This window comes from Callorhinus ursinus, unplaced genomic scaffold (assembly GCF_003265705.2).
Source record: "Callorhinus ursinus isolate GAN/ISIS: 27379988/994484 unplaced genomic scaffold, GSC_fseal_2.0 scaffold59, whole genome shotgun sequence".
NCBI lineage: Eukaryota > Metazoa > Chordata > Mammalia > Carnivora > Otariidae > Callorhinus > Callorhinus ursinus.
Window position 1 is genome coordinate 6,731,528 of NW_027397121.1, and position 10,669 is coordinate 6,742,196.

A 10,669-nucleotide genomic window follows, 5' to 3' on the forward strand; every position below is an offset into this window, starting at 1 on the left:
GTGCAGGGAGCCAGAGACCTGTGGAAGGTCTTGAGAAAAGTGAATTAACGGGGTGCTGACAGTCCCCTTGTTTGTCTGCTGTCAGCCCACTGCCCGCATTTCCACCTTCGGGGCTTCTGGTCTCCAAGGTCCGTAACCTCTTCAAGCCTACTCCCTCAACTGTAAAATGGAGATAAATTACTTACCTTGGCGGCCACCCTGATGAGCTGATGCCTAAATGATATTAAACACTGGGAGGTTTACATTTGAATGGAATTACTGTTCTTAGTAATAAGCCCTTGAGCCCATGAGCTCACACCTCCACTTCTGGCCAGCCCCGCCCTGTGCCCAACGCTGCACGGCAGGCAAGCCCAGAGTGACAGGTTCAGCCCTGGGTACCCCAGGCGGTGGTGCAGCAGCTCGCTTCATTCTAAGGGCCTTTCCAGTTCTGCTCCCGTGTTCTAAGAATCTGACACAAGCGGCCTTACAGCTGGGGGAAGGGGAGCTACCTGGGAGATGGGGCTCTAGGGGGCCAATGGGTAGGCTGACCTCCCGGAGACGGGCTTATTGGGGACACAGCAGGGCCGGGAACATGGACCCAGGCACAGCCTTGCCAGGATCCCAGCATGCATCTCCATCTCTGGCTCTGCTCCCCTCCACCTAACGGCTTCTCAGGCTGGGTCACCACCCCAGGGGAAAGAGGGCTGCCTTGGCCCCGTCAGTGGGGTCACATAGTACAAAGCATGGTGACCTATGTGTGTGGAAGCCCCCCTCTCCCCCCATGGACTCCCTAGTTCAGAACTGCCCCCTACCCAGACTCAGGCCAGGACCCTGGCTGTTTACTTCTAGACCCCAAAGTGGGGGGGATCCCCTCCACCTCTGCTGGGGGGTATCTGTTGCACTCATCAGTGCCCTTTTTCTCTCCACAAGCATTCCAAGAAATCCCTTGTTGGACCGTGGAGACATGGCTGCCTTGCCCCGGGGCCCCCACCTCCCACCTCCCACCTGCCTCTGCGGCAGGGCCCACTGCTGTGTGCTCCATGGTGGCTCACTGTCCCTCACCGGAGACTGACCAGGCCCTTCCATCAGGGATTAATTCTTCGGCACAGGCAGCCCCTGGGAGGCCTCTTTTCCTGTCACATGAGAAGGACTCTGTGCAGACCTGAGTCTACTCCCTGGCAGGCAGGGCGTGGCTGGGTGTCAAAGCTGCTGCTGGTCCTCCTGATTAAACTGAACAGAAGATAGTCTCTGTGCGTCTGTGTCAGGCTTTCCTGTGGACCAGGCCCCCGGACATAGAGCATCCCATTGTTTCCTCCCAACAGCCCCAAAGGGTGGCAGCACAGGGGGTGGGCAGCAGGGATGGGGAGCACGAAGAGCCCTGGGTTCCAGCCGGGCTCTGCCACGCGCACCGGGCAGCTCCCTCCCTGCTTTGAAGGGTGGCTAACTGTGTTCGTTCCAGAAAAAGCAGAGGGAGGTCTCTTCGTACTCAACACTTCACGTCTGGATGGTTTTATTGCTCTCCACATTTTATCAACAAAGGAACTGAGGCTACACGATCCCCAACATCATCACAGAGACGGATTTCTTAGCTAGAAGGAACCGCTGAGTGATGGAATCCACTCCCCCTTCATTTTACAGATGAGGAGAATCAGGGCCTCAGGGCAGGAGGGACTTGTGGAAGGGTCGCCAGGCGGTGGGAGAACTCCCGGCCTCGGGACCTCAGCACAGAACAGCAATGTCATGAGCAGCAAGCAGATGGAGAAGCGGCTTCAGTAAGGAGCCGGCAGGAGGGGAAAAGCCACTTTCTGGCCATCCCTGGGAAGATGGCTTACCAGGACAGAACAAAAGGGTCTCTGGGCCTGGGCAAATGGCCACTGTATTTCTAAGAACAGACCCCTTTTTATATTGCTAAGGGCCAGACCTCCCTTGGGATGTACTTTTTCTGACCGGCTGGGATGTCGGGTGGGAGGTGGGAAGGGGGAGACCGGAGAGAAGAGCCAGAAGGGAGGGTCCCATTCAGGCTCAGCCCCCTGAGAAAGAAGTGAAGAGAGCCAGTGGAAGGCCCCAAAGGCCCCCAAGCCCCGTGTTCCACTCAAGCTGGCTACATTCTGCCAGCACAGTTTGCATCTCAGCATCTGCCCAGCTGTGGGGTGGCATTGAGTCAGCACAGATCCTGGGCCTCGAAGCACCCAGGACATCCACAGGAGGGCCCCAGGCTCCAGAGACCCCTCTTAGGGAAGCACATCAGCTGCAGAACCTTGGCATCTCTGGGCTGAAGGGGTGGAGGAGAGGGACACTTCTTTGCAGGCTTTAAAAAGGAGTGGAGAGCTTGGAGAGGTAAAAGAAAAGTGAGGTGGGGGAAGGTGGGGGCAGCGTTCTGGAACCCTCCTTCCTCCTTCCACGTCACCCTTGCAGACAGTTTCAGATGCCCTCTGCAGAGGAGGGGGTGCCTGACAAGGGCTCCAAATGACAGACAACGGCACAGAATTGCCACTGGCCTGCCCAGCGCTCCCACCATCCCCCCCATTCTGCACACAGTTCCCCCAGAAACTTCTCTCCATCCAGCTGGTGACCAACCTAGCACCCCCAGGAGGCTCAGACAGCCCACCAGCATCCCATTTTGAGCTGCCACAGGTGCAGCTGGGGCTACCCTGCAGAGAGATGGCTCTGGCCCAGAAGCTCCAGGTAGACAGACACTTCTCCCCAGGGGCCATCACCCAATGCTGGCAGGAGGGCATGATGTTGCTCTCTTCGGAGCCCCTGCCAGATGCTCCGGGCCAGCTACCCTCTGCCCAGGCCTCTCTTCCTGCACTGTCTCTGACATCCCCCAAGCCGGGCCTGTTGGGGTGAGATCTAGCCCTAGCAAGGCCCCCCCGGGAGCCCCCCACTTCTGCTTGCCCAGCAGATAGGGAGGGCCCGGGAAGGGGCCCAGGGCCTTGCCCTCAGGACCTCAGTTGTGTACCACCCACCTGGACAGCCCTTCCTGGCTTCCTCCCACCCCTACCCTATACCAGAGGGCCTTTCTCTCAAGCCTGCTCCAGAGAAAAAGAAACTGGCAGCCCTACTGCCCCCTGTGGGCCCCCCAAAGCCTGCCGACGGATGCTGGCCACAGCACCCCCCCCCCCGGTTCTCTGTCCCTCCCTCTGTGACCCACACCCCTGCCTGCTTGCTCCCTGTCCGCCCTCCCCCTGCTGAAGCTGCAGGGTACAAGCCCCCGATTCCAGGCTGCTGTGCCGTCCTGTTGCCCTTTCTCATGGGGTGAGGCTTCCATGCCCTCAAGAATTCTGCTTGGGACCTCCCCCCTCCTCTTACAGCTGCTTATAATGGAAAGTCTGGACTGGTGAGAGGGAGGGGAGAAGAACGGGGCAGGGCGGAGTAGGTGAATTTTAAACAATGCAGCTATCAGGAAGAAACTTCTAGAGTAAAGTTGGGGATCATGTTCTCCAGGAGCAAACATGCTCACCCGACCCCTTGATGCGGGAGATTAATGGCCAATGAGATGCAGAGTTAATCTCCGAGGATCTTGCTTGGGGATAATATGAATTGGTTGCCCTGGGTCTAGTCATCAAGTGGACGGACGGCTCTACAGCACAAATGCTTGTATTCGTTCTTTGTTAGAAGGAACACAGTTTAAAAGGAGAGCTCTCAAATTTCCCTTCTTTGTCTTCATGCATGAAGGGAACATGATTTGGTGCCTTTGGTAGATCCCTTAGAACAACGCGCACAGGGATAATAGTCCCGTCACCTGCTCTCACATTGCTTTTTACGATCTGGACTCTTTGGGCATCTTCAGAGAAAATGCCCAGAAAGGGACCTAGGAAAATTATCCCACCCATCTACCTACTTCTGATTCAACTCTGGCTTGTCCCCCAACCATCCCAGACAAAGAATAATCTTGTGCTCAAAGATTCTCCATAGTCGAGACTCATTTACTCCTAACCCTCCCTCCCAGACAGTGTTGGACTTGGAGGGCAGCTCTCCATCCATCCGTCTGTCCATCCATCTGTCCCTCCCACAGTGCAGAACTACTAGGCATCCATCGTTCAGCTTATTAGCACCAAAGAGGGATAGGGTCTGGAATTTCCCAGAGAGTCCCAACTGAACAAATCGCATTTTTTAAAGTGAAGGTGATAATTCCAATAAATCTATTAATGGGCTTGATCTTTTTTAAACCTTTGAGTGACTTCACAGAGGCTGCAAGTTTGATTTCTGCTCTCAAATGCATGGTGGCTGATGGAGGACGCCACCCTATTCTCGTGGGAATGGAAAGGTGCTGCTGGGTTGGGGTCCTGGACAGGGGCCAGCTGCTGTCCAGACGGCCCCCATCCCATCACCAGGAACTGGGGCCAGGTCACCAGCCTTAGAAAAAGGGACCCTAAGTGGCTAGTGGCTCAGAAGGGACAGGTCTGGGACACTGGTTCATAGGTTGTAATCTCACGAGGGACCCAATTCTAAAAACCAGAAGGCCAATTGTTTACTTACATTGAGAATGATAACCATCCTGGAGACTGGAGTCTCCCATCTGTCCATCAGTGCATTCTTCCTGTAGATGAGTCGACGACCTGGGACAGTGAATCCTAACCCACAGCTTGGGACAGAAATCAGGTTGGAGAGGAGGGCCCAGGGAGCTGCATTTGTGGGTTCTCTCCCGAGAAAATGCTGGCCTCAAACAGCACTGCTGCAAAAGGGCCTCAGGGAGCAGGCAGGGGGGGCCGGTGGCCACGGTAGCATGCTTTGTCCCACCTGTCCATCACTGGAAGCTGCTTCTTATTAAGCCGAAAGTTGGCCTCGCTTTGGCAGAAATGCCCACCAGCGGACATTCACTCTTCCGTCTTCCTTTGCAGCTTGGCTGTACAGAGCCCCAGGCCCCACCGGTGGCTCGCACCTCCCCAGGATTTAAGTGGGAGGTTGCCAATGGGAGAGTTCTCCACTCCAGCAAAGTGGTGGCCGGGCCACAGCTGGTTTCTGAAACCAGAAGTTCTTCCAAGAGCATTCAGCATCTCCCCAGCATCCAGGCCCGTTTATCTGCTGTGCAAACTGCAGAGGCCGGGACCTCAGGGCATCAGTGGCATCCTCTGGACCGGCTCCGCAGCTGAATTCCACACCCTGTTCCCCATCGTCTATTGCCTCCAGGTGGCATTCTCCGGCCCTTGTGGAGCTTGAGCTCCCTGGTGTCCTTTAATAAATTCCATTTCTGCTCATATCCACCAGCGTCCTTCTCTGTGGCCTGCAAATAAGAACCCTGCCTCTTAGATGACCCCTGGGCCCCCACTGTCTGTCCTGGGGAGCAGCAGATGGGAATGCCACGTTTGTGTGAAGGAGGGACCCATCCCTGCCAGGCGTGGTGGTCAGGACAGGCTTCTTGGAGACAGTGGGCCAGAAGGGTGAGTAAACTAAATAGGTGGGAGGAAAGGGGGTGGTTTTCTGGGGAAGAGACATTGTACCAAGCCTGGCCCTTTGGGCAGTAGACTTAGGAATGGTCTCAGGATCAGGGAGATGGCCCCTGTGCCAACGTGTCTCCCCTCCTCCCAGCCTCTGGCTTTGAGGTGACAGCAATAGAAAACAGAGAAATGAGCACTTGGCAACAATTAATTGCTAAGATGCAAAGAAAAATTGTTTTGAATATTAAAATTATAGATATAATGCTATTAGGAGCATGATTCAGAGTTTATGAAAACATTATTTATATTGATTTATTCCCAGAGCCATCAAGACTCCTTGAAAATAATTAAAGTTGACATTTCCATTGCTGAAGCTAAATGTTGGTATCATATAATGAATATTCCATGGGCTGTGCTGTAGAAAAGCATTAAACACCAACATCTGGAGATTTCCACCCTACCCCCACCCCCTACTACCCAGCCACTAATGGACAGGCCTCTGAGGCTCTTCGCCTTCTGGCCCCTTGGCCCAGGCCCCCAGCCATCAGCCAACCCCAGGAACTCTCAGAGCTGACACGGACAGTGAGGACCAGCACCCCAAGGCCTGGAGTGAGGAGGGGGCTCAGCCATGGTCGTGAGCCAGGACAGAGGAGGGTCCAGACAGGAAGCCAGCTCAGCCAGGCCTTGGAGGAAAAAAGGAAGTTAGAGAGGAGAGAGGAGTGAGGAAGGCAGAGAGGAAGGATGAAGGGGAGGGAGGGACGTGCTTCCTCCCTGCCTTGGAAAATTCCCCACACTTCTATGACCACAAAGCCATGGCCTCTGGGCTGCCGATGTTGCATACCAGTCTCCACTTTCCCCGAGGCAGCCGGTGGCCACTGGGGTCCTCCTTTGTTGATGGCTTTGTAAGAGCCCCTTATCTCCTCTCAGGAGCCCTCGCCTGTCTCACCACCTCATCTTCCAAAGGCTGGCGCCTGTTCCTTCTGGCCTCGCTTCTCCACACGGGGCAGTTGGCCTCTCCTGCTCCCCTTTATAAAACCCCAGGCGGGGGGAGATGCTCTAAGATGATGAACTTCAAACAGCAAGGTGGGACCCACTGGTGAGCAGTGAAATCAATTTCATGGGCTATGACCAGTATTTTATATATATATATATACACATATATCAAGTAGAATACATCTGAGTACGCGGTAAGCAGTGATGGGGCACTTTCTACCAAACCTCGTTGAAGTAGGTTACCCGCATGGATATCTTGGTCCTGTGTAATATTTATTTTTCAAAACACTTTGAAGTCTGTTTATTGCTCTAGAGTTTTGTCCAGATTTTAGTGTTTCCGTATCCATTTCTGAAGTATGGGTAAAAATGGGTGTGTTCGACCCTATTATCCCTGTGATTTTCTATTTCAATTCCAGGATGCGTTCCTGAGGGCCTGGATGGGTGGGGAAGGGGGTAAAACCAGGTTACACTACACAGACACACACACACACACACACACACACACACACACACACACACACACACACACACACCCCAGTAGAGACTCAGAACTTCTGCTCTCTACATGCTCTCTTTGTGCATCTGTTGGCCCTGCATAACTAACCCCTGCAGGAGAAATCAGTCCAAGGGACCATCGAGGCATCCGGTTTTGTGCTCATGAAAAGCTCACAAACACGAAAATCACCCACAACAGGTTTTTTCTCATTGGTCACTCCCGCAGGCAGCATGGATTGGGGCAGGAGCTCCATGTTGCTGCCACAAAGAGCCAGCGAACCCCTCTGCACTGGAGGGCTTTGGGGCAGTGTAGGGGGTCAGGGCTGAGATGGGGCTGGCGCTGGCGGGGAGCTGGGATGTGGCCACGCCCAGGAGCACGTTGTCCACCAGCCCCACTGCCCCCAGTAATTTTCTTTTCCTGGCCTCATTTTCTTCTTCGGTAAGCAGAACCCTCCCACAAGTTCTTCTGACAATTCTGTAAATGAATTCTTGGTACTAAATCCCTTTCTGCTTAAACTAGCTAAGGAGGAGACTGCTCTCTCCAGACTGGCCGGCACAGGGAGTCATGAGTGCAGGTGAGCGCCCGCCTGCCCGCGGACTCCCAGCTGAGGCTGTGAAAAGAGCTCCAGGGCCCAGCAGAGAGGCCCTCGGGGGACCCCAGGCTTCCATGGCTCTGGGCTTTAGAAGGTCTCTGGGGAGACGGCTGACCATTGGCTGCAGCCAGGAAGAAGTCCCGGCTGGAGGGATGAGCCGACCAGGCTGGGGCAGCCATGGGGAACCCGCAGAGCAAAGGGAGGATGGAGGAAGGGCTGGACTCCTCCAAGGGCAGGGGGGGGGGGCTCTTGGCTGTAGGTGGCAGACTCCCATGATTCTTCTTTCAGCAAAAAGAATTTATCAAGGGGGCACAGGAAGCTCGCAAAGGCACCAGAAGATCCGAATAGACAGACTGGCCGAACTTTCCAGAACAACTTCCAACACCACATCCCCGAACGAGGCTGCCCAGAGTGAGCGGCTGCCTCCAGAAAGTGCCAGATCAGGAAGCTACCCTCAAATGAGTGGCCCTACCATCAACCCTAGTAAAGTGGACACCTCATGCCCTTCCTCCATCCCCTCAAAACGCAGCTCCAAATCAAAGTCTCATGGGAGTGTGTCGCATTGCAGGACCCGAGGGCATCTGGGCAACTAGCTTGTAGCTCCCCAGCTTCCCGGTGCAGAAAAGAAAGCACAGCAGAGTGTGGGAATGGAGGGTGAGTGAGCCCACCCACCTGTGCACACACCCCTCCCGCTGTCTCTTCATTCCTCATCCGTCCTGGTGGCTCAGGAGTGGGGTGCAAAGTCACAGGATCTCCAGGTCCCTGCTGGGCTTTGAGTAGTGGCTCTGGGTAAGGCGGTCAGAGTCACTGGCAGGGCCAGGGAGCAGGTTCGGCAGCTAGCCAGTCAGGAATATTGTATCGTCCAAAATCCCACTGTAGAATTGAATCCCAGGGACCCCACTGCTGTCACAGCAGCCCTGGGTGCCCCATCTCGCCCACCATCGCCGAGGACACAACACTAAAGCCTCTGCCACCACGGACGCCGGAGTCGGGCATGCCTGCGGCCACCCTCACCACAACAGTTTGCCCCCCGCAGACATAGCTTCTGCTTGGTAGAGTGTGGGTCACGGGCCTGTGCCCTGGCTGCAAGGGATTCTGGGAAAGCAAGTGTTGGGATTCCTTAGCAGGAGACAGGTACTTCTAGAGTGGGACTCCCCCCAACTTCTTAGGGTCTGGGCGGCCAAAAAGAATGACAAACATCACCTCCAGACCCCCAAAGCCCAGGCCAGATGGGGGTTAAACCAAAAATCTTGGTCGCTAGAGTGAGGGCTGGGGCCTGCCATGGCTCTCTCCCCCAGACCTCCAGCCCTCTCAGAGACTCCTCTGCCTCTCCCAGCTGGGGTGCCTCCTTCTCCATCTTCCTAGCTCTCCCCTGCTCCCTGGTGCCAGACTACTGCCTGGCACATCATGGGTGTTGGCTAAATGTTTGTGAATTGAGCTGAGCCGTCTGCGTAGTTAATCCGCCTGGCTCCTGTCAACACAACGCGGGTGTTTGCCTGGTGAAGAGCCTGTTTTCCATCCAGAAACTCTGTGGGGAATGAGAAAATCTTGCCTTTGCAGGCTTCCCTTTGACTGTGACCATGACCTTAAGACTGGAGATGGTTCTGGGACATGGTTAAAGACAAGGGGCACCAGGGGAGCAGACGAGGGAGAAAGAGAAGCATAATAGAACTAGCAGGTGCCATTGATCAGGTCCAGTAGAGTGGCCACGTGCTCTGGCTGGAGTCAGACCGCCCGAGTTTGCACCCGCCTCCCCCACCAGCTCAGCCCTGGGCAAGGTGCTCACCTATCCTGTGCCTCAATTTCCTCACCCTGGGGATAACAGAGGGTGGGTGAGCCTTGCATTCGTTTGTGCGAGGAAAGCCTTTAGGACAGGGCCTGGCCCCGAGGGAATGATAGCTTTTCAGGGGAGTCTTCTGTGCGCCCAGCAAGCCTCACGCCTGTGAGGGGAGTTCCATCATTATTGGCACCTCTCCTAAGTTGCCCGGGGTCACACAGCTAGTGGCTGGCAGGATGGGATTTAGACCCCGATCTGTCTGACTCCAGAGACTCTTAACCCAAAGCCCAAGAGAAAGGAGACGAGCTCGAGTTGTGGCCACTCCCCCTGGACATCCACACCAGGTGCCTAGGATGTGCCTGATGCCGGGCTAGGGGCTAGTGGTCCCAGGGGAATGGGCTGCCGCCCACAGGAGACTGCCACAATCAGCTCTTTATAACCCAGGGTGGTGAGTGATAGGGCAGACATGGTTCCAGGTTCTCCCAGAGCCGACCAGAAGGCACTTAGCCCAGCCTGGGCACACAGGGTGACGTCCCGGAGGTGATGGCACTGGGCTGAGCTTTTGTTTGAATTTATTTTATTGGGGTATAAATTATAAATGACAAAATGCACCCATCTTAAATGAGCAGTTCAATGAATTTTGACAAATGCACATATGTGTGTAATCACCACTTCAGTCAAGATATAGAAACTTTTCATCACCCCAGAAAGATCCTTCACGTCCCTTCGCAGTCCCTATTTCCCTACCCCCACCCCAGGCAACCACTATGGCTGAGCTTTAAAAGATGAGCTCATTCTGTTAAGCGTCTGCCTTTGGCTCAGGTCATGATCCCAGGGTCCCTTGAGCAGGGAGCCTCGTCCCTCTGCCCCTTCCCCTGCTCATGCTCTCTCTCCCTCGCAAAAATAAAAAATCTTTTATAAAAATAAAATTAAAAAGATGAGTAGAAAAGGAGCACCTGGGTGGCTCAGTTGGTTAAGCCACTGCCTTCGCCTCAGGTCATGATCCCAGAGTCCTGGGATCGAGTCCCGCATCGGGCTCCCGGCTCAGCGGGGAGCCTGCTTCTCCCTCTGGCCCTCTCCCCTCTCATGCTGTTTCTCTCTCTCTCCCTCCCTCCCTCCCTCCCCCCCCAAATAAATAAATAAATAAATAAAAGCTTAAAAAAAAAGATGAGTAGAAGAAAAATAAAAAGGTGAGTGGGACCCAGCTATAAAAGGGAGGTGGCAAAGGCACAGAGAAAAATAACAGCGTTGTGATTGTAGGAAGTTATAAGCAGTGTCTTATTACCGGAGTCGAAGGAGCAAGCCAGGAGAAGCAAGGGATGAAGTCAGAGATGTACGCAGGAGCCTGATCAGAAGACACTGTACACTCAGAAGGAGCTGGGACTTCATTCCTTGGACCAAGGATCACAAAACCAAGTGTCAAGGAAGTCAAACATGAGACCTTACTGAGG

The 10,669-nt window shown here is 54.6% G+C and overlaps 1 long non-coding RNA gene across 1 annotated transcript; it reads left to right on the forward strand.

Moving 5' to 3' along the window:
• Positions 1 to 1,030: 1,030 nt before the first annotated feature.
• On the forward strand, positions 1,031 to 10,159 carry LOC141371175 (uncharacterized). Its single transcript, XR_012375928.1, has 3 exons — positions 1,031 to 5,363; positions 7,369 to 7,423; positions 7,730 to 10,159. It is a non-coding gene; the product is annotated as an uncharacterized lncRNA (long non-coding RNA).
• The last annotated feature ends 510 nt before the right edge of the window (positions 10,160 to 10,669 follow it).